This window comes from Dromaius novaehollandiae, chromosome 2, assembly GCF_036370855.1.
Source record: "Dromaius novaehollandiae isolate bDroNov1 chromosome 2, bDroNov1.hap1, whole genome shotgun sequence".
Lineage (NCBI taxonomy): Eukaryota > Metazoa > Chordata > Aves > Casuariiformes > Dromaiidae > Dromaius > Dromaius novaehollandiae.
The window spans coordinates 55,716,865-55,744,187 of NC_088099.1; the positions used below are offsets into that span (position 1 = coordinate 55,716,865).

General features: G+C 40.1%; 1 protein-coding gene across 9 annotated transcripts in view; it reads right to left on the reverse strand.

Annotated features, from left to right (window-relative positions):
- ELMO1 (engulfment and cell motility 1) overlaps nucleotides 1-27,323 on the reverse strand; it is a 309,392-nt gene that overhangs the window by 261,293 nt on the left and 20,776 nt on the right. For all 9 annotated transcript variants that reach the window (XM_064506561.1, XM_064506560.1, XM_064506562.1 and 6 more), the window contains one exon: nucleotides 20,707-20,780. The gene's annotated coding sequence lies outside the window, so the exon portion shown is untranslated. The remainder of the gene's footprint in view (nucleotides 1-20,706; nucleotides 20,781-27,323) is intronic.

Genomic DNA, 27,323 nt, shown 5'->3' on the forward strand with positions numbered 1-27,323 from the left:
CTCGTGGTGGCCTGACCTAGGGGCTGATTTTACTGGACATAAACTAAAAAGAAGAACAGCAGTTTCTGCCAGACAGGCTTGGTTTAGGTTTGCTTCAGATGAGTAAGTTCTTATTTTCAACTGCTTTACTTTCCCACACTTCCACGTCTGTCTTTTTTTTTTTTTTTTTTTTTTTTTTAGTTAAACTACAAGAGTTATCTATGTGCTACATATAGAAAGATAGAAGGAAGGCCTACAAAAAGCCATACAGTCAAGGGAGGCAAAGGGAAGGTAATTCCCAGTCCAGTATCTCCCCTAGGAGGGAGCTCAGCTAACTAAAATTAGCTATGAATGCCAGAAAAACTTCAATTCACAACTACTGGCCATGACTATGAAGCAACACCACATCATGCAGTAATACATTTGCAGAAAACTTCCACTATCACATACACACGTGGGCATTAACCTTCATTTTACTTCAGTGAGTTGTGATCCATCTTACAATCTCATGCAGGAAGAAAGAAATGGCTTAAGAACAAACAGTAAGGGAAAGCTGACTGGAAGTTAATCAAATTTAGTTAGGGAAAATAAGCATTTGCATCCCAATGCATGGTACAAGAGAATTATGCCATAAAATTCAGAAGATAATTTCAGTGTGACTTTTTTTTTAATATGTATACAGACTAGCATGAAAGATCTCCTATACAGTTATAATTATTAATATATGTACGTGTATACAGTTTTAAAGGACTGTGAAAAGTGACAGATCTTTAACTAATATATATGGATGTAGATCAACTTCTTTCATTGGTCTAAGACCAACTCAGAAACATCACAGTGTAGTCTGAATGCTGAGAAGCGTACATAAGTGTCTCATGACAAGTCTCCTTTCTTTTTGCTTCTCAGTGGACATCCTAAGCAAATGTGCTCAGACTTGTTTTTCTGGCTTTTATCCTTATGAATGCAGAATCTAAAAGGCAACTGGATTCCATCCTACCCGCTGATAAATAATATTTTTTTAGGCCAAAATAGATGTTCAGTTGTCATCATCAAATTATGATCTCAAAGAAACTTCTGCAACCTGCAGGGCTGACAATTATGAATTAACTACTCTTTATTCCCATGGCATGCAGTGTGTTAGACAGTGCCTCATATAAAGAAGAAGGCATAGTTCCTGGTGTGAAATGCTCCCAATTTATTAAGTAATTCTCATGACATGCAAGAAGAACTAGAACTGAGTTCAACTGCTCTTTGTTGTGCTGGCAACAGTCAAACAGTGAAAAGGGACATCACTAAAGGGTCCAGTTGTGCAGTTTTCTTGAGTGCGGCTCTTATCTCCTAGGGGTACCTGAGAAGCAGCCACATGCAAGAGCAACTACTCATTTTAACAGTATTTATTTTAAAGGTAGACTCTGACAGGATGTGTGCGCGAGTGCATGAAGTAAAGGAGAGCTCTGAGTAAAAGGAAGGCCACTATTATTTTCCCTAATGCATGCATGCAGCAGTAACCTGGAGGACATTTAAGCAATCTCCATGCTCAGCAGCACATTATTTTGTAACTTGCCAGAAAAACAACTAACCAAAAAGCCACACCTGAGTACACTTTCTTCCATCAATATGGTTTTCAAAACTATGACAGATTAGCCTGGTAAGGTGCAAATTCTGAAAGCTATTGTTATACCACATACAGTATATTCCTGCATTTCAACCACTTTATGCAGCTTCTTCCAGTGATCTAAGTCAGAGCAATTAACTCAGGTTGGAAACCAAAAACTCCAATTTAATGCAAAAATGCATCAACACAGCCATTCAGGCTCCCAAATTACCTACCTGGCTCATGATTAATTCAGTACATGAGTCAGTAAAACAGTTAATTTTCCCCTTAAATATATAAATACCTATGCATTGCACATGAAAAAAAGGAATTTGTTTGCGTATGGAATTAGTTGTCCCAGTAGAACACTTAATTTTTTGTTTGTTTGTTTTGCAGTTCCACTGGCACTTTCCATACAAGGATCTCAAAGCACTTTAACTAATATGTATAGCTACCAGAACACATCTCTAAGAAATAAGAAAAAATATGATATTCTTACCCATAGAAAAGAAAAAATTGAGGCTACAAGAAATTGTATGACTAAAAGTTACAGTCCTATGGAAAACAGTAGCCTACGAAAGCACATTTCTTTTACAGAAGAGGAGAAACATACTGTTCAAATGCTAGACCAGGTCATTTTATGAACGGGAAAAGTCAGAAAGTGGTTTAAAAAAAAAAAGTAACCAAACACCACGTGCATTTGAGCATCTAATAAAGCCCAGCACATGTTGCTCCTCCCTGCCTACCACGCAGCACCCATAGGAACCACCTGGAGCTATCAGGGCTCCAGCCCTCCTCACCCGCAGAAAGCCTTTCCCGCGGCCCTTCTCCAGGGCGGCCACAGCCAAAGCAGCCGCACAAAGAGCGGCAGGGCAAGGCAAGGCAACTGGCTGCCGCACCGCGCGAGTAACGCGGCTGATGGCGGGGAGCTGAACCGTGCCCAGTCGCACGCAGACCCACCGTTTAGAGCGAAGGACCTTGCCACCTCCCGGGATCTTACGTAAGTACCTCTTGTCAAACTTCATCAGTCTCCTCTGCTGAGCTCCAAGAGGCCCCGGCAAACAGAAACTAAGTGGCAAGTTCAGCTGAAAGGTCCCTCGGGGACCATGTCTGATTAACAATTTTAGAAAGATAATCCAGCACTAGATTAGTATCCCCAAGAGAGTTATTTTGGGCTCTGAACTGCATGACTGAACTGGCGAGTCTGAGGAGCTGTAAATACACTCTATCGTCTCCGGCACAGAAGAAAAAAGCAACGCGCAGAAGCCAGGGGCTGCATGCAAACTTTGTATACATAAAAAGGCTTTCACGCTGCCTTCTTCGCTTTGTTACATGCTCAATGTTATTCACCCCTGAACTAGACGGAAATCACAGAGGCCCAGCAGACCGACAGCAATAAATCCTGATGCTTTGCTGCAAATGTGAAGTAAAGCTCTACAGGAGCCATTAAGAGGAGGATGCTAGTAAACGAGGGGGAAAAAGGGGCCTCTCCCTGAGGAAAGAGGCAACTGAGGGTCTTTTACCTCCTCTCAGGAGCCGCTGATGCTGCAGGTTATCCTTCACGGAGACCTGACCCTACACCACAGACCTCCATGGTTTAGAGCAGTTTCCTACAGGCAACATTTCTTTGATGCTGAACTTGCAGCATCTGATCAATAATGCACGATTAGCTCAGGAACACACCACTTCTGTTAAGATAAAACAAGCTTGGGATCCTCCAAGTTTAAACACACCACTTTCTCTCTCACAAACAGTAGTATTGGAGGTGTTTTTAGGTATACAGATGTGAAATAAGACAAAACAAGGAGAGTTTTTGTCACAAGTGATGCCACACTGGAAAGAGAATGATTATTCTTGGGGTTATCACCTGCCCAATTTTCACATACCCATAATCTTTCTTCATAGCTTTACTAAAAGTATTTTACCTTTCCCACAGGCTTCTTATTGCTCCATTCCGTGGGAAGCATTTTATATATTTGGGGTTCCACTATCATTGACAGGCCCACTCTCAAAACAAGCACTGTTCAAAAACAGACAGGAAAAAAGGCTCTAAAGTGTGCTTCAAAAGAAAAGGGGGAAGAAAACAAAACAGGATGTACTTAGTATACAAGCGAGCAGATCGCCTGGTTTTGCTTTTCTACCATGTATTTAAAACCAGAAATATTCAGGTGCTTATTTAACTTTTCTCTGAGCTTCTTGATGAATTCCATTGCTTCTTGGAAGACTGTTCCTTCTACTAAGCAACTTTTAGTTACACATCTATAATTTGGAAAACAGAGAAATAAAAACTTGTTTTTGATTAGTTGAGGTATCTGAACCTCTATGACAATTAAACGCATACTGCTCACTCAGCTAAAGATGCTCTATTTACTAAACAGGTTAATATCCAAGCTCTTCAAACTAAAGGTCAAGAAAGTTCCCTAACTGCTCACCGAAGTATTCAAAAGACTATTCCAAAGAAAAGAAAGGATTCTAACCTGGCAGTCAAAAAGACAAGTTACATTTGGCCTGACAAAGTATGATTTTCAGAGATGTTAAGTATCTGCTCAGCACAATGTAAAGGCCATTGCAGGTATCAAGCAAGCAAATAGAATCAAACACTAACCTAAATAAAACTTTAGAGTCCATTTAACTTTTTACAATTTATCAGGGCTTGCTGCTTAGTTTGGGATTGTATCTTGACATTGGTCCCTACTCCAGATTGTTCTAAACTGAAACAAGCAGCAAAAAAAATCCCTTAAAATTCAACTGAAGATAATTATCTTGGGGGGAAAAGAAATAAAAAAAGGAAATTGGTAGTGTGAAATTAAAACACTAAAAAAGCGATGCTAAATATGACGACTCAAGAAAAGGATAGATGCATTTCTTTTTAAAAAAAGACTTTTTAATGATTAAGCCAAAGACACTCCAAAGGGGTCTAATGTAACTGGAAATGGAGTAAGTTGATTGAAGGCTGTTTGAAAATACATCAAAGAGGTATGTGGAAGAGAAAGTTCATTAAGAGCTCTGTAACTCAGGAAGGCGATTTTGAATAGTATCCAACTAAGAGTAAAGGAATAGCAAAAGGTCACAGTCCTTTCCAGCAGTAGCATGAGCTGGCTATAGCACTTAGGATTTTCCTGGCATTTGGATAAACCAGGGTGTTAGAAAGAGCACATAGAAAAGCTTCAAGATGATAATACTTCATTGCTTCATTTCAGCAGAGGCCGAATCAAGACCAGGATGATTGGCTGTATCCCAAAGGAGGTAAGAGATACATAAGCTCAAGGTTGGGAAAAGTTCTAAACTTCATGCCAGAAGCAATATTAAGCAGCAATGTAAAAAAGAAAGAGGACTTTTTACCCTGTCGATGCCTATGACACATACAGCGGAACTAATGGTACAGTCAGGAAGTTAGCAGTCAGAAAGGAGGAAGAGAGTGCAACAGAGATGCATAAATGATAAAGGAAACAACTGAGTTAGCTGACAGCACACAGACAGGATGTCTAAGGTTGAAATAAACAGAATTGTTTTCTGAAGAAATCATCCTGCAAAGAAAAGTACTGTGGAGAAGAGAGACACATGGATACTCTACAGTGAATAAGCTGAGGCAGATGCTCATCATGCTCAAGAGAAGTAAAAGAAAAGACAAAAGACTGACCAGTTACCATTTACGAGCCTAATAAGGACACAAAAGTTTTAAAGACACCAGCCTTTTCCTTCAGGCACTGACACTGCTCTTGAAAAATCACAAAAAACAAGGGGGGAAGGGGGACTGTCAATGATCCTGCAGCAGAAAGCAGCTGTACAGAGGTGCTCCTACCAGTACTGCTGGGATGAGTTTCTCTTATGCCTACAGAAATCAGTGCATCAAAACAACCAACAATTACAAAAATAAGTAAAAAAATAGCCACCACCACGCACATGCTCCTGACTCATCTCACCACTTTTCAGCCTGCAATTCTATTCCCTCAGGGGAACCCACAGCTCTCTGCTGGTAACGACACTCATATTCAGAAAGAACAAGCTGCCCTTGACACTTGCTGACTTCCCAGTGCCTACACTCCAAAAGACATTTAGCAAAACAAAAAGGCTGCAAACGGGAAGCACAGTGATGACCACGCAGAAAACAACATTCACAGTTAATACCATTACCCTGTCTATACTTGGAACTTGTGGAATAACTTGATATATTTTGCACTAAAGAGACTGCATCCCCAAACAACATTTGTTGTTGGGACTCATCTGGCATTTTAATGCACATTATTAAACCCACTTTGGAAACATAGAGAGATGCTAAGGAAGCCAATGTGGATACAGTCACATCCCAGAAACAACTACTGTACATCTGCCAATCCTTCCCACTGGGTACCTGCTCAGTGTGTGCACCTGCCGGCCTGGAACCACTGTCCCAGGGACGTCCTAGTCAGGTATCACCTCCCTTTCAATGCTGGCACACTTCTCAGTGCTGTCATTTTTAATACAAGCGTTGGAGGACCATGTGTACCTGAGCAATCCTTCCAATTATCTAGCAAGGTTAACCACAGGGTAAGGTAAGGTAAGGTATCGTAAGGTAAAATGCAGGCGAAAAGATTCTGAAGAGCACAGCAACAGAGCAAGCACCAGGTTCACTTGGCTACTGAATGTATACTCACAGAGGGTATCTTGTGAGAGTTGGGGGTAGGCGAATGCTAAAAACTAGGCAGAAATAACTTGACTACAAGATAACACCAATGCCAATGCTCCGCTCAACCTAACCCATTTCAAGGGACCTTGTGCCCTGAGTAAACAATTTGATAAACTGTGTTAAATATGACATTCAGTAACAGGACATCTGGGCCTTTTAATAGGGGCTATCTCTTGCTTATGTCTCCAGTGCAAAGCCACGAATACACTGAGCTAATGGCTTTAACCACTTCTGAAGCCTACCCATCCATGTTCAAATACTACACCTCTTCTACACTCAAATGTGTATGCTACAAGCAAAGAGAGCTGATTTTGGAGCAAGCTGCCTTCTATGCCACAGAAAGAATTTCTAAACACACTAAAATGGCTGTTGGTCACAACTTAGGAACAATATTCTCCGCACTCTACCCAGGTGGCATCCCAGAGCACGCGTTAAAAAAGACCCCAGCCTTTGATAACTTGGACTAAGTTTTTAAAGATCAAGGTGAAACTCTACTTCTGATTGGCAAAGTAATATAAATTATGTTAGTATTACCATCTGTCACATCCAAGCACTCTCAATATAATTTGTAGTCACCCCACAGTTTTACCATGTGCTTTATTCAACATTTAAAATCCACACAGCACAGGGAAGGAGGGAAGAATGATGCAAACACAACATCTATCGACTGGTTTGAGTCATCAGCTCTAGAAACCCGTGCTGTTTAAGCAGTGGACAATAGTTGAGGAGATTACTCCCTTTTAGCAGGGACAGCAGAACAGGTGATGTAGTCACTCCTGAATTACAACCCACATATGAACTTTAACCCCAACTGAGTCTGATTTATGCTAATACACTGGGCTGTGGAAAAAAAAGAAGGCGGGGGGGGGGGGGGAAGCCACCAATTCAGCTACTGCAGCTAAATGCAAAGAGAGCTGTTGACCAGTCTTCTGTTTTACTATCAGAAAAAAGTGGAAATACTTTACAGAAAAGGTCAGAATCATCATCTTGAATGTGACTCATGAAAAATACCTGCCAAATTAGTAAACATGGTTACTTCATTGCTCAGATAACAAGTCATCATCAATTATAAAGTTACATATGTACTACATATGATCCGGCACTTTGCCAGATACCTAATTTCTATCTTATTAGCAACTATAATTAGAAATGTTCTCCCCAAATCTCTACAGCTAATACTCACTGACAAGAGCTCATGACGGCACAGCTGTGTTTCCCTGTCTCCACGTTCTGGTTGAAGCTCCTGCTCCAGCGTCTCCGGGAACATGCACAGTTATGCCAAGAATGAGCAAAACACTCACTGTTTCCAAATTGGCTAATCAACAAACCAAGTGCTTAACCTTCCCATAATACATGCATGCAGACAACGCAACCAGCTCTGTCTGCACACTGAGGACTAAGCTGTGCCAGCCCCATTATTCTGCAAGACGACTCATGGCAGTTTCCTTCTCAGAAGCCAGAATGTTGATTGTCACTGATTGCTACTGTAAATCAATCAATTTGTATCAAAACACCCATTCAAGATGAACCAGCGCTTGCTGTGTGATGCTGTTGTGTATTATCATAAAAACAAATGGAATGCTCCAAATATTTAAATACTCTCTCGATTCCCACCAGGAGTTACTGCCAAATAGTTTACCTGCAAAGAACTTATAAATGCCAGTTACAGGACAAAGAGAGCCTGGATGCAACCAAGACAAAGAACACAGCACTTTTGCTGTGTAACAACATGCATGCCTCTAACTTACTATATAATGGGAAATGAAGCCTCACAAATGCAATGTTAAAAATATTGTAATATATACAGGGTCATCGTCCTTAGGTTGTCTGCTGAACTGAAATCTTTCTTCTCAAAAAACCTCAGGCTTATGCCATTCAAGGTCCAGTTCTTTCACAGCAGATCTCATGCCTCTGTCTGTCCAGTGCCATGCTTGGCTTCCTCCTCTCCAGTATCAGCACTGGCATCTGCAGGGCAGGCTGATTCAGAGATGGCTCTGTCCAGAAAACTAACCCAACAAAGCAAAGACAGTGCCTCATTTCCAGCCAGATCAACTCCTTGAACTAGTTCACCATTCGCCTGAGCATGAGGACTACCACAAGGAAGGGGTAGGGGCAGAGAGCAAAGCAGGAAAGTAATCTGCCTGTCTCAAGCTGTCATGGAAATACACCCTGAGCCTAAGAGGATTTTTCACCTGTGCAAAGTTCATGGCACACAGCTGAGCAGCTGAGATGCAATTCAGTAAAGGAGAGTGATGTAAAAATATGCAATTACCAGATCATTACAGTATGTTTCATTAACTCAACGAGCTCCTTTATAACTGTAATTGACATTAAAAGATTAAAGTGTTTGGATAAAATCCAAGTACATATTTAGTGCTCTGATGATTGCTAGAGTTCATACTTTCAGAACTATAAAACAACATCCCCTCACAAAGTCCCCTGTGAGAGTAACCACTGTTTACCATTCTTGCTTTCTGACCTCAGTGTTCCCAAATTAAATTTTGTTGTTGCTTTGGGGGGAAAGGGTGGGGGCGGGGGGAAATCACTGATCAGTTACCTGTCTAGTTCAGTTTGACACAATTAAAGCGTTTTCTGATAAAGTTATCCACTGAAGTAGACAATATTGAGCTTCCTAAAAACTAACACCCAGCTGAAAGGGGGTATATTTTTGTCAAACGGCAACACAAAGCAAGCACAAAATAGTAACTGTGGCACTTTTCACCTGCTTTCAGCAGTAATTTAACATCAAGAGATCATTAATGTTCAAATAAATGTGATTTAGGTATTAATCTCTTTAAAATCGAATGAGTCCTCTTTCCACCCTTCAGTAAAGCACTTCTACACTACTACAAAGTTTAAAACACAGTTTTACAGGTTTGGCAGCACGGAGACAACAGCAAACAGAGAGCCTTAACCCCCTCTTTTCTACGCTACATTAAACAATATTCACAGGTCATACAATGAAAGCATGTTTCCAAAAAGCTACTGTGCATATCTCTGCTAAAAGAATAGTCCACATTCTTCTACTCCCTCCAGCACACTGACCCTCCAGGTTACTGCTTTTGCAGTCTCCATGCTGTGTTCACAGAACTTTAGCCACTATCAGAAAGGTCTTTTAATTTGGAGTAAGGAGTACGATGAGGAAAGAGATGTCCCATTTCCAAAACTGCCAAGCAACAGCTTGCCCTATTAAAGTAAATGGACTACATCTCTTTGAAGACCAGGACTGTCATTCCTACTACAGCTCCCTATCCCCTAGAGCAGATTCTACCCTTCTGTCTATCAGACTTTTAAATGAGCCCACAGATGGATGTGACCTCCTTCTACCTTGTTTAGAAGATTACTCCAGCATCTAGGGCTCACAAAGACATGTCCTCCACAACACACAGCTCCCAACTGCTTCTTCCTGAGCTAGGTATACCAAAGTTAGGAGGACAGTGTACATAAGAAATGAAGGAAAACATGTTTTTGAGGTTTCCCCTTCACGTGTGCCATTCTCCAAACTCTGGAGCAAATTCAACTAGTCCCAATTGTAGAGCTTGCGGAAGTGTTGTGGTTTTACACTGGTAAAGAATTAGATGGATCTCAGCCATTCCTCTTACTTTGCTGGTCTCACCCGCTATCCCAAAGACAGCCTAGGCATGGAAAAAAATGACAACATGAACTCCACATCAGACAGAAGGTCTGACCTGAAGAGAATTCTGAAGGAGCAGTATCCAACTACCAGCAGGTCCAAAATGCTGCAGAAGTACCCAGGACAGTCTACTGCCACTATTTAAACATGAGAGAAAAATGTATTCTTGCATTTGCAAAACAAACCTCCTGAGATGCAAAGCCTGCAGAATCGTATTTATCCCTAGCATTGCTGAAGGAACAATCTTACCAATTCATTAACACCTAGTGCAAGATGCACTAGAGAAAAATAATAAATTGAAAAAGCAACAGCAAACAGACCTCATATCTACCAAGTTTCTTCTTCCCACAACACTGATTAAACTCCCTACCATACATAGCAATTACATTGCTAAACGAACAGAAAGTCTGCTCCAAAGACTTGGATGTTGAGCTCGGGACCAAGAACACTTGTGTTTAATTTTCTTTTGCTCAAAGGCTTTATGTGTGGCCACATGCTTGCCCTTTGGCCTTCTGGGCCTCCAACCCCCAAGTATAAAATGGGGCATTACACTCCCTCGGAGCAGTGGAGGCATTCACAGGGGTATGTATCTAAATTAGCCTGACAGATTCCCCATAATGGACAGCCTGTTTATTTATTCATGGGCTTGGGCAGACCGTTTACTGAATCCTTCCTGTATTTTAACCTACACAAGTCTTGAGATCCTGGAAGTAGAGAATGGCCAGTCTCCCTATTTCTTGCTACCATCCTTAATTTGAATGCGACACCTGCCATTAAAAGACAGAGGTAGAAGTGGAGGATACAGCTTAGGAGTCTGTCAGAAGCAGCCTGTACTCTTTTTAACATTTCACAGCACAGTTATTCATCAGATGGGCGTTCTCACAAGAATACCAAGTACGGACTTTGGGATGCGACAAAAAGAGCTAAACCATTTTGAGGATGAATTTATTGGCTAATGCTTTCTAATTCTCTTATTCTGCCAAATCGTAAGTTTCACTCCCAACACAAAACAATACATACATTTGCAGGTGCATTATATACCTTAAAACAAATTAGTAAGGGAGACTGATTTTCCAGGCAAAATAGAAGCAACATCATCACACTCATTTAAGGCAAGACTGAGAAAGCACACAGAGTATACTACAGGGAGCAAGTCTGAACTCTCTTATTTCTATTTTTCTTTACATATAAAGCTGTTTTTCCTCACCTTAAGAGTCCCTGAGGCACACACAAATGCCTGAAGAGTCAATTGAAATGCAAGTACTCTGAAACAGTCCAGCGAACAACTATTGCTCATCCCCTTACTATGTTCTTCCTTCCATTTAGGTTTTCATTGTTTAATACAGGTAACTTTGCAATACGCTATATGCTTTAGTTTTAGAGCCCTGAAAGCTTAAGCTGCCCTCAATTTAGAAACAGCCTGTCATCTGGCTCTTCAGTTCAGTCATTCCTGGCAACTGCTTTATTTTCAGCATGTACATATGACAGGAAGAGACTACCATCCTGTGACCATTACCTCTTTCTAGCCCCAAACAATAATTGTAGTTTTACACACTGAAATTAATGCATGGCTGCTGACTTCCCCCACCCTTTTGCTCTTGGTCATTTTACTGCTGAAGTGGAAATACAAATGTTTAAAAAAAAAAGAAAGAAAGAAAGAAAAAGACAGACAGACAGACTGACAGGAAACACTTGTCTCTTGCTTTGAAGACGTATAATGTAACTGCAAGGTGAAAAATCCTACAGCTACAAAGGATCTCAGTGTTGTCAAGGTGCAAGTTTATGGAGAAAAATATTCAAAGCTTCTTGCAAGGAACACATTCACCTCTAACAAATCTGACCAATTCTCAGTAAACTGAGGAGCTGCCTCCTTTAACAGGTTCTTTCTCAACTCTGCTACTGTTTAGCCTGATTTATTAACCAACCTTCTTTTAAAAGGAAGAACAAGGCCAGGTGACTTTGCACGCCACCAGCTAAGTGTAACTCTATTATCCTGCTAAAAGAAACCCAACCATGCCAAAGTTTAGGAGTTGCTGAGCACGTTTTCCCTTTGAGCAGCTACGTGTTTAATGACGTATGCAGCATGGCTACTAACTCACATGTGGGAAGGGCAGGCTGCAGGTCTCTGCTGTCAGGCTGCATCCCCCAAATTTCCATTTTCAAGTTTGCACAAATATATTACGTTTTTATACAGAGGACAAAGCTAGTAGTGATACTAATGAAAGCTACTTTCAAGCACGTAAGATTAAATCTCATCTAAAGTATGACTTGACCTGGATCTGCTTTTAGGGTTTTTTTTTTTTTAATTATTGACTTCTGTACAAAAAGTTATTGGAAGCCAATAGTCATTTGCACTTAAGATGTTATTTTTGCTTTTTTATGACTTTAAATGATGACAGCTTTAAAACCCACTAGAGTAAGCAGGTATTAGACTTCAAGGTGCTTTGAGTGCCTTTACTATATAAAAGTTTCACAAGACCAACTCTCAGAAAGAGTAGCAACTGTCAGGAGTTTTACTGTGCTCTTTTTAACAAGGATGAAGGGAAAAGAAGTTTGTTTGTTTGTTTTTTTAATAGGACATTAATTCCTATTAAAAAAAAATCTAAGAATAATATTCACCTTTACCCTAAGCAATACAGTTTTTCTCTCTTCACCTTTGGCCATCTTTTTTCTTTTTTTCCTGACAGTGTTTTATCTTCCTTTTCACGACCCATTCTTCCAGCCTTTTTTCTTTTGAGAGCCTTTACACTCTCAAAGAGATTAAATTCACCCCCACCCCTTTCCTCAGATGGTGGTTTTCTGCCAACTGCTGCACTTGTTCTTTCCAGCCTAAGCACATCCTACCATTATTTAGGATGCTGAGATGCAACAGCGACATTTCATCTCCCCCAAAACAATCTCTGTGCACCTCTGAGGCTTTTAAAGCACATGGGAGCAAGAACTTCACTGGCAAACTGGGAATTTCAGAAATGCACATTGATATTTCATTCTTCCTGATCTTTTTTTTTAATGTCAAATTCAAACAACCTATGCTCTGCAGAAGCCAATTACCATAGCTTTGAAGAAAGTTAAAAGTTCAAAAGCAAAGCTGGTTTCTTCATTTAGCAACCTCTTTCAACAATTTTGGTAAGAAGAAGCCAAAGAGTAAGTACATGTGTATCTATGGCATCAAGGGAGATGGAGGGGTGTAAAGAGTGGGCTGAGTTTCAATGTTTTTAGTTTTTATTTATGATTCCTTTTCCACTAGGTTCAGACCTTACCGTCTTCTGGGCACACCGTCCCAAACAGTAACCATTAGCAATGAGAAAAAGAGAAGCAGACAATTTCCTGTCGTCTTTCTCCCCACACATTTAGCAAACAGTCCCCAAAGCACACTTTACTCTTAATCCTCTGGGGAAAAAGTGCCCCAGATACACACTGCAGCACAGGCATAACCATGAAAATTACACCTCTCAAGCTTGTAGGCTTACTATGCTTTTTCTCAAATAGCCTTCCTGCTGCCAGATCTAAATCAAACAAGCAAAAGTAAATGTACTCTGTGAAGTCAAAACTCCACAAAAGAGGTTTTTCTGTTTTTTTTTTTAAACACTAACTTTGCACATGATCATTAACACCAAACACACACAGAGCATTATCTTGCACTGAATTTTCTAATGAAAATACACTGTAACCCCAAAAGGAAATGCTTACAGATCGGCAATGAAGGGGCTGATTCATACACTCCAGAGAACAAGCGGTGAACAATGCACACTTAGTAAGATTTCAGATTTATCCCTTATTAAAATAAAACCACGTGCCTGATCTCTAAGCCACTTTGATTTATTAATGTTTTTTGCTTTTCAAGATTACTAAAGTAATCTGGAACAGAGGAGTTAGAAGAAAACAATTTATCATGAAAGCCCTATATTCCAAGTATTAGAAGAGCCATCAATCTTTTTTCCTCTCCTCAAAATATGTATTTATAATTTTGAAGGACCAGATGAGAATTCCAGTTTGAAAGCTGCAAGAGCAGGCTGATGCAGAAAACAAAATATTACATCCTAAATGTAACAGCCTCTACTACTGTACATAGAAATCAGTTGGTCATCTGTCAATCTACAAAATGCCAAATACATTTGAAAGATATTAAAGCAACAAGAAAAAAAGGACACGTTCTCTGAAAAGGTCAGAAACTATTGATTTTGAGTTCTGCCTACATAAGTCCTCAAATCAAGGAATGACTGTGTGCTTTACATCGCGACACCTGATGGTCCAAACACTGTCCCCACTACAGAGTCTCTCCCTGGAATGTAAATCTGGATTGAAATCACAATGTAGAAAGGGGTATTATCCTTTTAACTGAATCCCATTCCAGCAGACATTTGCTCTACATTACAAAGTGTGTCACATTTTCCATCACGCGTTCAGGAAACTCCTCACACTGGAACAATGCACGGGATGTTGCAGGTCAGGATACAAATATGCTGCCTGAACAAGAGCTCTAGAGAAAGGAGGGCACCTTGCACAGTCTCTCCGTTACTACGCAGCATCTTCTTGCTCCCAGCCCGTGTACTCCACAGAGTTTGTGAGATTAGTAAAGTTTACATACAGCCCTTGCATGGCCAGAGCTGTCCCTTGTTTTTATAAGCCTAGACAGGGAACTCAGTGCCCCAGCCAACTTTATAGGACCCTGGCAACCATGAGACAGCTGTGAACAACTAGTCCACCACTGCCCATTTCCTTCCTCTTGGACCATCTGTGCACTCAACAGAGACCTGAACAACACAGGACTGCAGGCTACAGGGGATTTGGAGCAAATAAAACTGGTCACATGACAGCAAAACATGTTTTCACAGATGATGGGCCTTCAGAAGGGACTAGTCAACAGCATCTGCAACACAGTAGTTCCCATGTTAGCGGGTTTTTTGAGCATTTCTGCTAATAAAACTCAGTCATTTGACTATGTGGCAACATAAAGGTGCAGAAGAGACCAATGAAAAAAGAAAAGATTACATTTTTTAAGTGCTCCTTATGGGGGGGGGGGGTAAGGTGCAAAAGTGAACTCCTTGGATGGCAACAATTCTAGGCACCATTTAAACGTCTACAAGGTCTACACCAGACTTGGACGCATAAGATACCTATTGAGCGCACTAATGAACGAGCTTTAAAATACAAGGATTTGTCCTGCTTTTGAGCATTTTCACAGCTCTACTGCAGAAACATTCAGTTTGGTTTCTTTTTAGATGCGGTCCTAGTAAAATGCAACGAAGCATTATCTGTCACTTATCTGAGCCCATAACCATGGTATCATGACACCTAGGCTAAGATTTATAAACACCCAGACTCAGGAAGCCTTAATATGGTTTTATGAAGGTGTTTTCAGAAGCCATATGAGAATATACTGTACATTAGTGTGCATACATGCATTTAAATGCACATCTACATACAAATGCAAACAAATGCACAAAACCACACATCACAGACTATCTCATTCACACAGTCTGTCACTTGTTTCAGCTTGCTCTTTAGAAAGTTAGACAACAAACATGCAACCTCCACTTAAAACTTTGGCTAGATACAATACCACTTTGAACAGTACTTCTAGAAGTTCCACTGGGAAGTCCTGCACCTACTGAGACCAACTCTTAGCTCTTATAAAAATGAGGTAGCTTTGTTAACTTTAATGGAGCTGGGTAGATGGCTCCTTATTTCTAAACACTGTCTATAAATTGCTATTTTTGCAAATGCTTTATTTTTAAGTTGAATAAAAGATGATCTGAACACTCATCTCAAGGAAAAAAAGAAAAGAAAAAACCCTACACCATATTCTTTCATGCTCATCAACTACGACCTATTGCTCAGTTAAGGCAGACTTAGAATGAGGCTCTGCAACAGATGAAGCCTCTATAAAGCTGCGCTGCTGCAGTCTGCCCACTCTGGCACGTCAGCTCTACAATGAGCCAGTCAGGGAAGTAAACTGGCAGAAAACTAAGCAGGAGAAAGGAGTGAGAACTTTTCTGTCAGGTCAGCTCTTAGAAACTACTCACAGCAGGCACAAATGGACCCAGGCACAGCACAAGCAAAGAACCTGGATGGAGGCAGCACTGGCTCAGCTCAGTCTAGGTTACCACCATGCATGTTCAGAAGCAGAGCAGACACCGTGCAGCTCCAAGTAAACCCTGCACTCCAAACTTGATGAATTCCCCCTCAGGAATTCAGCAAACGAACCTACAGAGGTGGGAGCGCTGGAAGAGATCGCAACTCTCTCCCTCCCCTAAGCCATGCTGGCTGCAAATCAAAGGAATGCCCGAGAACCCTAAAGCTGCCCAGGAAAGTTTAAGATGTAGACACCAGCAAAGGTACTTGACAAACAGAAAGTTCCTGAGCACTGTTCTCATTTAGGAAGGCAGTCACCTTAATTTTACAAGGATGAAGCCCCCATAAGCATTTGCAGCAGCAAAGAAACACATTTCTAGCTTTCCTATTTTAGATCTGTTTTCATTCATCAGACTTTCCACATGGTAACCCTAGAACAGCAATTACAATACAATACTTTCAGCATCAAATTAAAGAGGCCTAATTTGTGGCCACAGCTGTGGCCTGTTATCTGTACTTCATCACTCCAATTCTGCACAACACAAACTCCCTAAGTCTTCAAACTCCTACATGCCTCTACACCACAACGGCAATTAGTTTGGCTCCGGCAGCCTATACCATAAAAATAAAACCGTAACATACCGCAATTTGAAAATAAAACAAAGTCAGCCCTACCCAACCTCTCCATAATTTAACAAAAAGCCCTGCAACTTCAGCATTTAAGAATTTGGACTTTTGCCAGAAATTATTTTTATTCATGTACTTATTGTTAAAGCATACTGATAAGTCTTAAGCAGCAACTTCAGATCAGCACCTAAACCAAACCCTTAGCTAAACTTTTTACAATGACTTTATATTTAAGTTTTTATCCTACAGTTAAGACAAAACAATTAACCTTACTGCGTTATTTGTTTTCATTTACCCAGATACACTCTTTTCTCAAATACATGCCTACCCATTAACAACTTCTGCAAAAGTTACAAAAACAAACAAACAGCAACCACAGACACAGAGAAATACTCCACTACAAAGAATTTAGGATTAAATGGCAGTTTCAAAGACAATTCAGTCTAAGAAATACCATCCTATAAATCTGGGAGTAGAGTTTCATTTGATAATGCCTTCATTAGGTGAGCTAAGGCCTTGAATGATTTTAGTTAATTTTTTTATTGACTACACAATAATTGGCTTCTCATATTAAGAACAAAAGTTTTTTTTAGTTTCGTTTGCAAGAAAAAGTCAATAGCTTTTACAACTCCACCCAATACAAGAAAATTCATCAGCTGAAACAATACTTGCTAGTTACATCATGGACAGAAACCTCACTTCAAAGTAAAGACACTTTTAGACTTGAAATGAATAGTTTTTTTAAGCAAAAAGAAAATTCACATTAAAGCCACCTGTAGTTTTATTTGAACTTTTATTCCCTAAGCTGACTCAGCTCCATTTTCTCCTCTTGGAAGCATGTGTAGCTCACATTGGTTTACTTATATCCCATATGGAGCATAGGACAAAAAAAGTCAATATTCCCCTAACAATAAGATTAGAGCACCACCAGAGAGGCGTCTCAGAGGGAACACACAGTTTCCAAAATAAAATTGTATTTCATTAAATAGCTAAACATCCCATGCATGCGACACACACCACTCAAAAGCCACCTCAGAATACCAGCCATGCAATAGGAAAGAGCCTACAGACAGCACACATCCCCTTGTACAAAAGCCAACACATGAAAACAGGATTGCAGCTGGCATACGAACCTAGAAAACAATGGCTTAATGGCCAGCTATCATGGGACAAGAAAGCAGAGAGATGTTTGACCCTGCACACAGCCCTAGCAGGGAGAATCTCTTTCTTGACATGGGCCGCTGCACTGTAGCACAGCCCAAACTCGGTAGCGAGTAAGGAAGGCATCATCTCCCAACTGGTGGGCTCCGCTCTCCATCACAGCATTGACTTGGACACTGACCTTCAAACATCTCTCTTGACAGCTGAGGCTACTACTGCTCCATCGAATCTATGGAAGCATTTTCCCTTCCTCTGGACTTGTCCTCAGGGCTGAGAGGGCACTAAAGAACAGGATTTTTTTTTCTGCAAAACTGATCAAGAACACCACACGCACCGGTGCAGTGGACACTGGACCAAAGAACCAGAGCCCACCACTGCACCAGCACTACCCAGAAAACTTTTCCCTAGAAAGCCATGAACCTAGTTTTCATTTCTTCCCTCCATCTGCAAAAAGATGTGCTAATCTAGTTACCTTCTCCTTCTTTCTAGTTTGGACTCCTTAAAAAAGGATAAAAATAAAAAATAAAAAAACCTGAGAGCTCTCCAGTTCTTTGCATCTTTCAAACACGTAGCATAATGTACACTGAGGAAATACAGAAGGCAGCAATGTTAACACATTCAATACCTAAAAGGCACACTGCTTCACAGAGTACTGAGGTAAGACTTCCAAATTTATTGAACTAAGACCCCTAAGAATTTTGCTGAGGCTTAATTAGATAGTAAATGCAGCAGCAGCAAAGTTGGAAAGAGTAAGCATTTGCAAGTTCTCAGCAATCTTCAAAAGGGTCCTTGCAAGTTTTCCTACAGGCCCTTTTCAAATTATGCAAGACAGACTGCTTTTTATATTTTGTCTTTCCTTTCCATCCTGCTAGGAACATAAAGGCATACTATAAAGGAACCTAGCCACAAAGTTAGCTACCCCCTACACTTAACCATGAATCAAGAACTACCTTTCTCAACTGGCATGCATTGTCTTCTCTATTAAGGTGACTACTTAATCTTGCTGCTTAGAAAAATATGTAGGTATTGTTTCACTAGGTAGCCTTGCATAGTAATTTTAAACAAATATTGCTAATTGCATACTCTGACACACTAGAACAAACTCACACAGGTAACCAATTAAAGCAAAGAAGTAAAATGCAAACAGAAACAGCCATTTACCAATAGAGAGGGGAAAAAAATAACCAACCTTTCTCACAAAGCAGTTGCTCAGTCTCTGATCTCCCAAGGGATGCCCTATTAATCATCTTCCAGAAATAAGCCAACAATCTAAAATCTGTAGCTCTAAGAGCAAAAATCCAAGACTTAGAGATAATGGTTTTATTACACATTATAAAATGTCACCATATTTTACAGAACATACATTGATTCGCTCCTGACAACCTTCTTGCTTCTTTTGCCTTATCAGCATGCCCTTTGCTCTGCAGATACCAGCTATCCTTTGCTGTCAGATGTTCTGATATATATCTAAGCAAGTTCAAAGCATCTGTTCTCAAACTTGAATCTAACTTTGAAGTCTGATGCTTGCACTTTGTGACTGAAAACAGTTTTTGCAACTGAAATTGTTTACTTTCTCCAGCTACACCAATTAGGCTAACAAGAGTTATTACCTCTATGAGCAAATCTTTTTAATGCAGTCATTTAGCTTCACGAGCCCAGGCTTTTAGAATATCATCAAGAGTTGATATTTGCAATAAAGCAACAGGAACTGGTAAGCACTGCTCACTTTCAGTGATCTCAAAGTACTTCACAAAGATGTTCAGGAACTTCCCAGGTTACATATTACTGGTATATACAACTAGGTATGCAAATGTACACCATATATACCATAGGTACATACATATATATACACACACACACACCATATATACCACCGGTACATACAAGTTCTTTGACTTGCTGAAGGGCTTGTGCTCACTACAGCAATAAAATGGCCAATTTGCACATTGCCCCAGTCACTCCCTTCTACAAAATCACTGATTCAAGACTGTTCATGATTTAAGCTGGGGCTAACTTGGCCAGTTGGGGAGCAGAGGTTCAGGGTACAGACTATGCATCAGGCAGAGCTGTCTTGGTTTGGTAGCCTACCAATATTGTGTAGAAGCGTGAAGGACCTCATGCGTCCTCAAGAGTCCTTCTGGCAAACAGGGAGGAATGCAGCACCTGTGCAAAATCTCATTAACTTGCATACAACTTTGTGATGTGGCAGCCCACAATGCATTCACATCTGGGTAGATCTGGGTACAGATGATGTACATAAACTCTGCTGAAAAGATCTTCCCCAAGGCTATGTAGAAAGTTACTATCACAGCTAGAATAGAACACAGAGAGAAAGTTTCTTTGCCATTGGTTTCCACGAAGGAAGGATTCCATCATCCAACTCTCAAATTCAAGGCTTATGCTACAACCATAAGAGCAGATTCTCTCATATACATCAAGGAGTACAGGAATCAGAGAGTGGCAAAAGACAACCAAGTAACTACTGAAATGTGCAAAGTCTTTATTTCTTTAAGATACTGCATAGACTCTGAAGATGACTAAGAATTTTATTCATGAAAAATCAACCCCAAATAACTCAAAGAACATTCAGCGTGGGAGGTTCTTTTGCAGAAATTAAATAGCAATTGTGATGAAATAGTATCTTGTGTTGAGTTACCCAAGAATTTACATTTTGCTCATGTTCTTACCTAACTGTGTATAACCAGGAACCATCCACAGGGGATACTGGCCAATTTGTTATCTCAAAATGCAGAGCTATTTAAAAACAGCAAAGGAAGAGGAAGCAATAGGAAGGATAATTTTAAGAACAACCTTGGGTAAAATTCACATTTCAGAGCAATAGATCTCACCTCCAGTTGACAACAGCTGCAGATCTGCACAGAGCAAGTATTTGCAATATTGCAGATAATGCTGGCTAAGTACAGATCATCTTGGATCTACCTGTACTCAAACAGTGCATCACCGACTTACCTGTATTCAGAGCAGATGCCTCATGATTTAAAACCTGGTGCCTCAAAAGTGTTGCCAGGAGATGACAAGAGAGGCTGTAAGTACAAAAAAAATGACATTTATAGAATATACTTTCTAGAATTTTCTCCTTCCCCCTTACCTTTCCTATAGTCATAGGAATGTGATTTTAGTAGTTTTAGTAAGCAGTTAGCTCCCTCCTTTCAGGCACACCATCTGCCTGTACCATGAACATCAGTATGTCAACAGTTACTACATAATGAAAAAAAAAAAGTATTTAAAAAAATCCGTTCCCAAAGCTGCTGATAACATTTAGAAACTAAAAAACCACCCCTCAAAAGTTATTACACATGCTGCATAATTAAAACAACTAGTTTTTACAGGGCTTAACATTAACATCTAATTTACCATCTCTTATGTATTCAGTCTCAGCCTGAGGGAATATTACTTATCTGTTGTCATACTGTTGTAAATCCAAAAGGAAAAGGAAACCACGAGTATATCCTGATTTCTTTTAAAAATGTATAAAATCAATTCTCCCATTTAAAACGTCTTTTGCTCAGCATTAAAGCACTACATTTGTTCAGTTAAAGCGATCAAACAGCATCTAAGCCCATCAGTTTAGGACAATGGGCTGTTATGCTTCAAGTCACATGTAGCACACATCAAATCTAACGTCAGAGTCGCCAGGCATTTAAATGCATGTTTGACATACTTTTTGCGACTCAGTATGTTTCACTTCTCAATGGGGCTGTGGGTGGGAGAGGAAAAGGTTGGTTTCTTATGGATTTGATTATAAAGGCATGGCTTGGCAATTCACATCATCAGATGGTGCAACTGCCCACTGCTAGATGCTGCCTTGCACAGGAAAAATACATGCCAGAAATCACCATTCTGCATATTCAGAGGGAGCACTTACAATCACTGTCTGTCTACTCATATAGCGGCATTATACAGCCCTCGTACTGCAATGCCAGCATGAGTAATTTCTCACAAAACTTGTTCAAGCCATTCATTCTCATTTGTGCAAAACAACATTTACTATTCTCAAGTACCCTGTGCCACTGGATTTATATCAAGCCTTGCCTACGAAGCAAAGACACTGTGTTTTGAAAGGTCCCAAACTGCTGCTGCCATTTTGCAAACTGAGTCTACAGTATTAGTCTCTGGTCAGTCAAACTAAGGTTTCTCTCGGGTTTTGTCTCCACTTCTGTAAAGGGAAAAAGGCCCATTTTCGCCACACGTTGATTAATGTGCGTTTACTTGCATAAGGTAAAACTCTACCAAAGATAAAGCAAATTTTTATTTCACATAAGTAAACTAAGCCAGATACAGCAGAAGTAAGATATAGAAGCCTGAACTCTGCTTTGCACTAAAATATGCTTTCTCTCTGCCATAATTTCAAAGAAAAATAACTATTCTCATGATTAAAGTTACTATAGGTCTTGTATTTTGCCCAAGTCCACCCTCATCTCTACGTTACTGAACAAACTCGAAGACAAATTTTAGACTTCCATTTTGGTGCTAATCAAATACCACCACCCAGCTTAGCATTTCTAATACAAAGGGTTCCCAGTCCCTTCTACAGGATATGTCATTATCGCCAATTTACAAACAAGGGAATGGAGGGAGATCCAGAGGGCTGAACTGGGTAAGATCAGTAAACTGAGAGACAGAGTTGGTCAACCTGAGGAAGTTAGTGCACAAGAAACAAAACTATGAGTTTACACTGAATTAGCTAACTCTTCTACTGCTTGTGTGAACAGGCACAAGGTTTGCCTACAAGAAAACACTGAAAGTAAGCCTCAGATAAATCTTACTAAAAGCAGAATAAATCAAATCAAAGGCACTTAAATTTTACTTGAGTGCCTGTAAAAGAGTTTAATGTAATTTTATTAACGTACTTAACTGTGGAAGTAAATAAAGTAAATCAAACTAAAACCACTTAAATTCTGCTTAAAAGCTCTTGTGCACGAGTACAGCAGAAATTAAACTAATCCACTTCCAAAGTATACCTTAATTCAGATTAACTCTTCCAAGTGTTCCTATGCAGATGAACTCTAGCATACACCAAATGCAAAGGTTGCTTCTCAAAGGACATGAACTACCTTATTCTTAGCATAATAGATGGAGATTACTGATGAGTTGCTGGTGACCTGCATATTCACTTTAGATTAGGACATGCCGATTTCCCGTTACACACCCTGAAGTGACAGAATCCAGATCTCCTTGATCTCAGGTTCAATGTTTCCCACCTACTGGACAGTGAATCTTGATTTTTGAGCTCCTAACAAAAAACAGCCTCAAATTTAGTCTGAAACAGATTTCAGTTTTATTTTTGTTTAAATCCAAATGGAAGATGTCACATACAACACCTAATCTTTTATCTACCATCATCTAGATTGATGGTTGCCTACAGAAGGGTTTGATTTAACTTGTTTCATTTAATTTTACTTATATATCTTTATTTCAGTCAAAAAAAAAAAATGCTCCTCCTTCAGAGGCAGCGTTCTCTAGACTTTCTTGCCACATTAGATGATGCCTTGCAGGAGGTACATGGAGAGGCATGAGAAGTAGGCCAATTCTTCTGTGTCCACATACAAGCTATATGTATAAACCCTTGTCCAAGATGATCCAGCTCTCTCTGAATGAGTCAGACATGCTTAAGCCAGTGGCTCAAGCACTCCTTTGTAAGACACGAAAGGACACTTGCTTGCAGTTCTCATGTTTGGCAGTGTGCAAACACAGTTGAAGATGTACTTCTTCCCAACCTTGTCTTCCCACCTGCGAGCAGCAGCTCCATAGCAAAGTCATGGAAACTGCTCTGCGGATCAGATTTCACACACTGGCCACCAAACCTCCTTACGTGACCTGCATGCACATTGCCTTGCAGCAAGGCAGGCCTCAGCAGAGACCAGCACCAGCAACCGCAGGCAAGACAAGAATTGAAACCAAGCAAAGAAGTCGCACCAAGCTTCGCTCCTGGTGCCCCACACAGGAGAGGAGAAAGCAGTCCTGAACACCCAAGGAAGAGAGGGGCCAGCAGCTGAAGTAGGAGGGAAAAACAAGGAGGCCCAGGTATTAAAGGGGCAGGAACTAATGCACAGCAGGCTGGTGTCTAAAGCCTTGGTCTTACTCTGAAAAAGTTACATTCCTAACATGGTCAGCTAATGACAGTTAAAATACTCGAAGCTAAAATAAATTATATAACTCACATGAGTCAGCAGACAAAAGTAAATGAGGCTCTTCTACAGCCTTAAGCTTAACCTGCTTGTGTAGACAATGAACTGTGTTCTCACAAGAATTCAAGCTTAAGTTAGTTAAATTAAGAACCCACCCTTTTTCATAGTTAATTCAAGGGTACAGATGAAACTAGAAATGCATCTCCTCCCACTTCTATCACCCACCCCCACAGAAAAATATTTAAATAGCAGGGATTTGTAATGTGGAACAGAGAGCAATATCCTATTAAGTATCATCTAATTTAAATAAGACTCTCTCATTCAGTGCATTCTAAAATACATTTTCACTGCTTCATTCTTTACATGATATTTCTCACTAGGTCTCCCAAACATTAGAACATATTTATTCTAGACACAAAGGTATAATCATAGATTTTAGGTATTCAGCTGAATGATTTATTTGATATTGTAAATATATTCTAAATATCATAAAAATTATCTGTAGCTATACAGTGCTTTTTGGCTACAACTCCATTATCTAAATATTCTCTACTGTTTGCAAGTCACAGAATTCCTGAATATTTTAACTAATTACATGCAAATAATCCTTCTTTCCTGCTAAGTTTTTATGCAGTCCATTACTATGACACTAAGTGCCTCACAACGCTTAATGAATTTATTTTCACAATATCCCTCTTAGCAATACTATGAACCATTAGCTACTAAATCACTAGTAAAACCAGCTATGGTAGATAATCATGAAAACTAGAACAAAAAGCAAAGAATATATGAGTCAAATCAGCATTTGAACAGAATTGTAATACAAGTTTTCTCAGCTTTAGGAGAAAGCAACAAAACCAGAATCTTCTGTGACGTACAAAGCTGAACCTCAGTTGTCCTCGTAGAAATGACTTTGCGTTGGAGAGGCCAGAAAGACACGATTCCCCACACAACACACAAGCAATATAAATATAATGTGAACTGCATTCACCCACTGCCTAGTAAATGTAACTGGGAACAAGATCTGGGGTAAAATGAGGATAAACATATGCAATTTAACAGGAAATATGCAAGGTGGCAACCCAGAGAGACTGATTTTATTTATTCCATTAAAAATCTGGAATAACTGAATAAACTGCACTGAAACAGAGATCAGAACCTAACCCACGCAGCTTATGGGAGGCGTACAATATAATAAATAACAGACACTGCCAGAATTGTTCACTGCGCAGAAAATATTTGAGTACTTCCTTCACATCAACAGGTAAAAGAACAACTTTTGAATCTGACGCATTACTATCCCCCTACAACCAACCAACCCCTCTTTCCTGATGGGATGCTTTGAAACTACCTTGGAGCACATTCAGTCTCTAACAAAACCTGGTGGCACATGAGACCTGAACCCTCCAGAGAAGAAAGGGTTTACATAGGGTGGAAGAAAACTGCATGAAGTTCACATGGGATGTGATAGCCCTTTATGCTGACAGTCTGCACAGGGCACTAATGGCTCTTAAACCCTCCTGTCAGATCCTCACCTACAGATGAAGATTATCTAAGCCCCAATCACACTGTGGCTTCATTTTCAGTCTGTGAGTTGCAACATTCATTTTCCGAGGCTGTTTCACTGGAAGAAAACTCAGTCCAGACAGGACCATCCCTTCACCGTGCAACCAAGGTCCTACTCCAAAAGAGACCATGGTATGCAATTGCCACACAACTTTGATGTGGCTGTCGTGTCCTGGAGTTGCCAGTTCAGTGCCGATTTACCTTCTTCCCCACAGGCTTTTCACAATGAGTGCTAACAGAGGCTCCAGCAGAGTAAGAGCGTAGCCAGCAACTGCAAATAAATTAGATAGTAGCAAAAATGCCTTAGCACCACCTGGATTCAGAGCCACATGGAAAATAAAGGAAGGGAAAAGAGTCAGCTCCCCAACAGCAGCCATCCTGAAGGCACCAGTTTATCAACACTGAATGGTTGGTTTCATAGTTCTAATAAACTTTGTAATGCATAACAGTACCGTCCCTACAGCTGACTGATAACAGGGATAGGTAATATAAAAGACAAGCGTATGTGATTTGTGTAAAAGCAGCCTATTACATGGCTATAAATTATTTGATTTGCTGTTTATTAAGTACTTGTAAATTGCTCAGTGCTATCCAACTTACAAAGAAAAATGTCTTCTGCTTTAAGAAGCTGACAATCAAAATGACAAAAGGGAACAGAGAAGGTGCACTGAGAAGCCAGTGATGAATGATGAATATTTTGACTGTGTTTGGAATTTGATTGTTTCCTGTCAGCACCTCTGAGCTAGAGTTCTTGCTAGAGATTTGCTGACACATGGGCAAGTGATTTGGAGCAGAGTATCAGTAAGACATTTCCGACAGAAGCAACACAGAGAAAGAGTCAAGAGACAAAAAAGACAAGTTTGGGATCACTATTAGCACATGGAGGAGAAGCATGAAGGATGTCTTAAGTCATCTGAAAAGAGCTTAAGTTGAGGAAAGAAAGCTGCAGGAATTTGATACTTAAAACATGAACTGAAGAGGGAGGCAGTGGAAGAACTTGCAGCTGATGAACGCAGAGAAAGATTAGAACAACCTTTCTTTATGCAACTGCGAGAAAAAAAAAAAGCAAGGTGGCTATTCAGGAGACCCATGTGATGAAGGCAGGTGATGAATGAACTGTTATCAGCTGTTGAGAATGAGAGAAATAGTTATGTAGTTATGAAAACAAGATAAGATGAAAACTCAAGGCCAATCGCTCAGCCTTGGGAGCATGCTCCTTAGAAGTCCAATACATCACATCCCTTTATAAAGTTTGTGAGCGCACTCGCCAAGAGTTACTTTGCCAGTGTAAAATATATTGCTGTCAAAGATGCGCTTCATACATATGATTTTTTGTTCTTCTTAGTAAGTGTCCCTTCACCTCCCACCAAGTCCTCAACCTGTATTAGACTTCAAATGTCTTTTTCCCTTTATCATCACTTACAAACTAGAGAATAAATCATTTGTTTGTTTGTTTTCTTTGCTTGATAGGAGATAGTTTTTCCCCAGTTTGGTGGTACTCCAAGTGAAAAGACCAGCAGATACACTCTTGGCAACACTACAAGAGGGTTTTTTTTTTTTTCATAAAACTGTTTACTGTGCCAGCTTTCTCTGAGTAATCTCAGAAATGATATATTTTATTTCTGAGGGATGACAGAACAGTGTAGTTGGCAAAAAGAATTAGACCCATATGAATGTGATTCATATGCAGTGTCATTACTTCAAAGAATAGGGTAGTACATGGCTGTTCAAGAGATCATCCTATACATAAGCCTTCAATGAATGTCCTTTCCCCGGACTTTTGCAAAGCTCTTTTCCCAGCTCCTCAGTACTTCTTCACAGTTGCTGAGCAAAACTCTTCTAGCAACAGAAGAGCCTCTCTTACAACTAAAG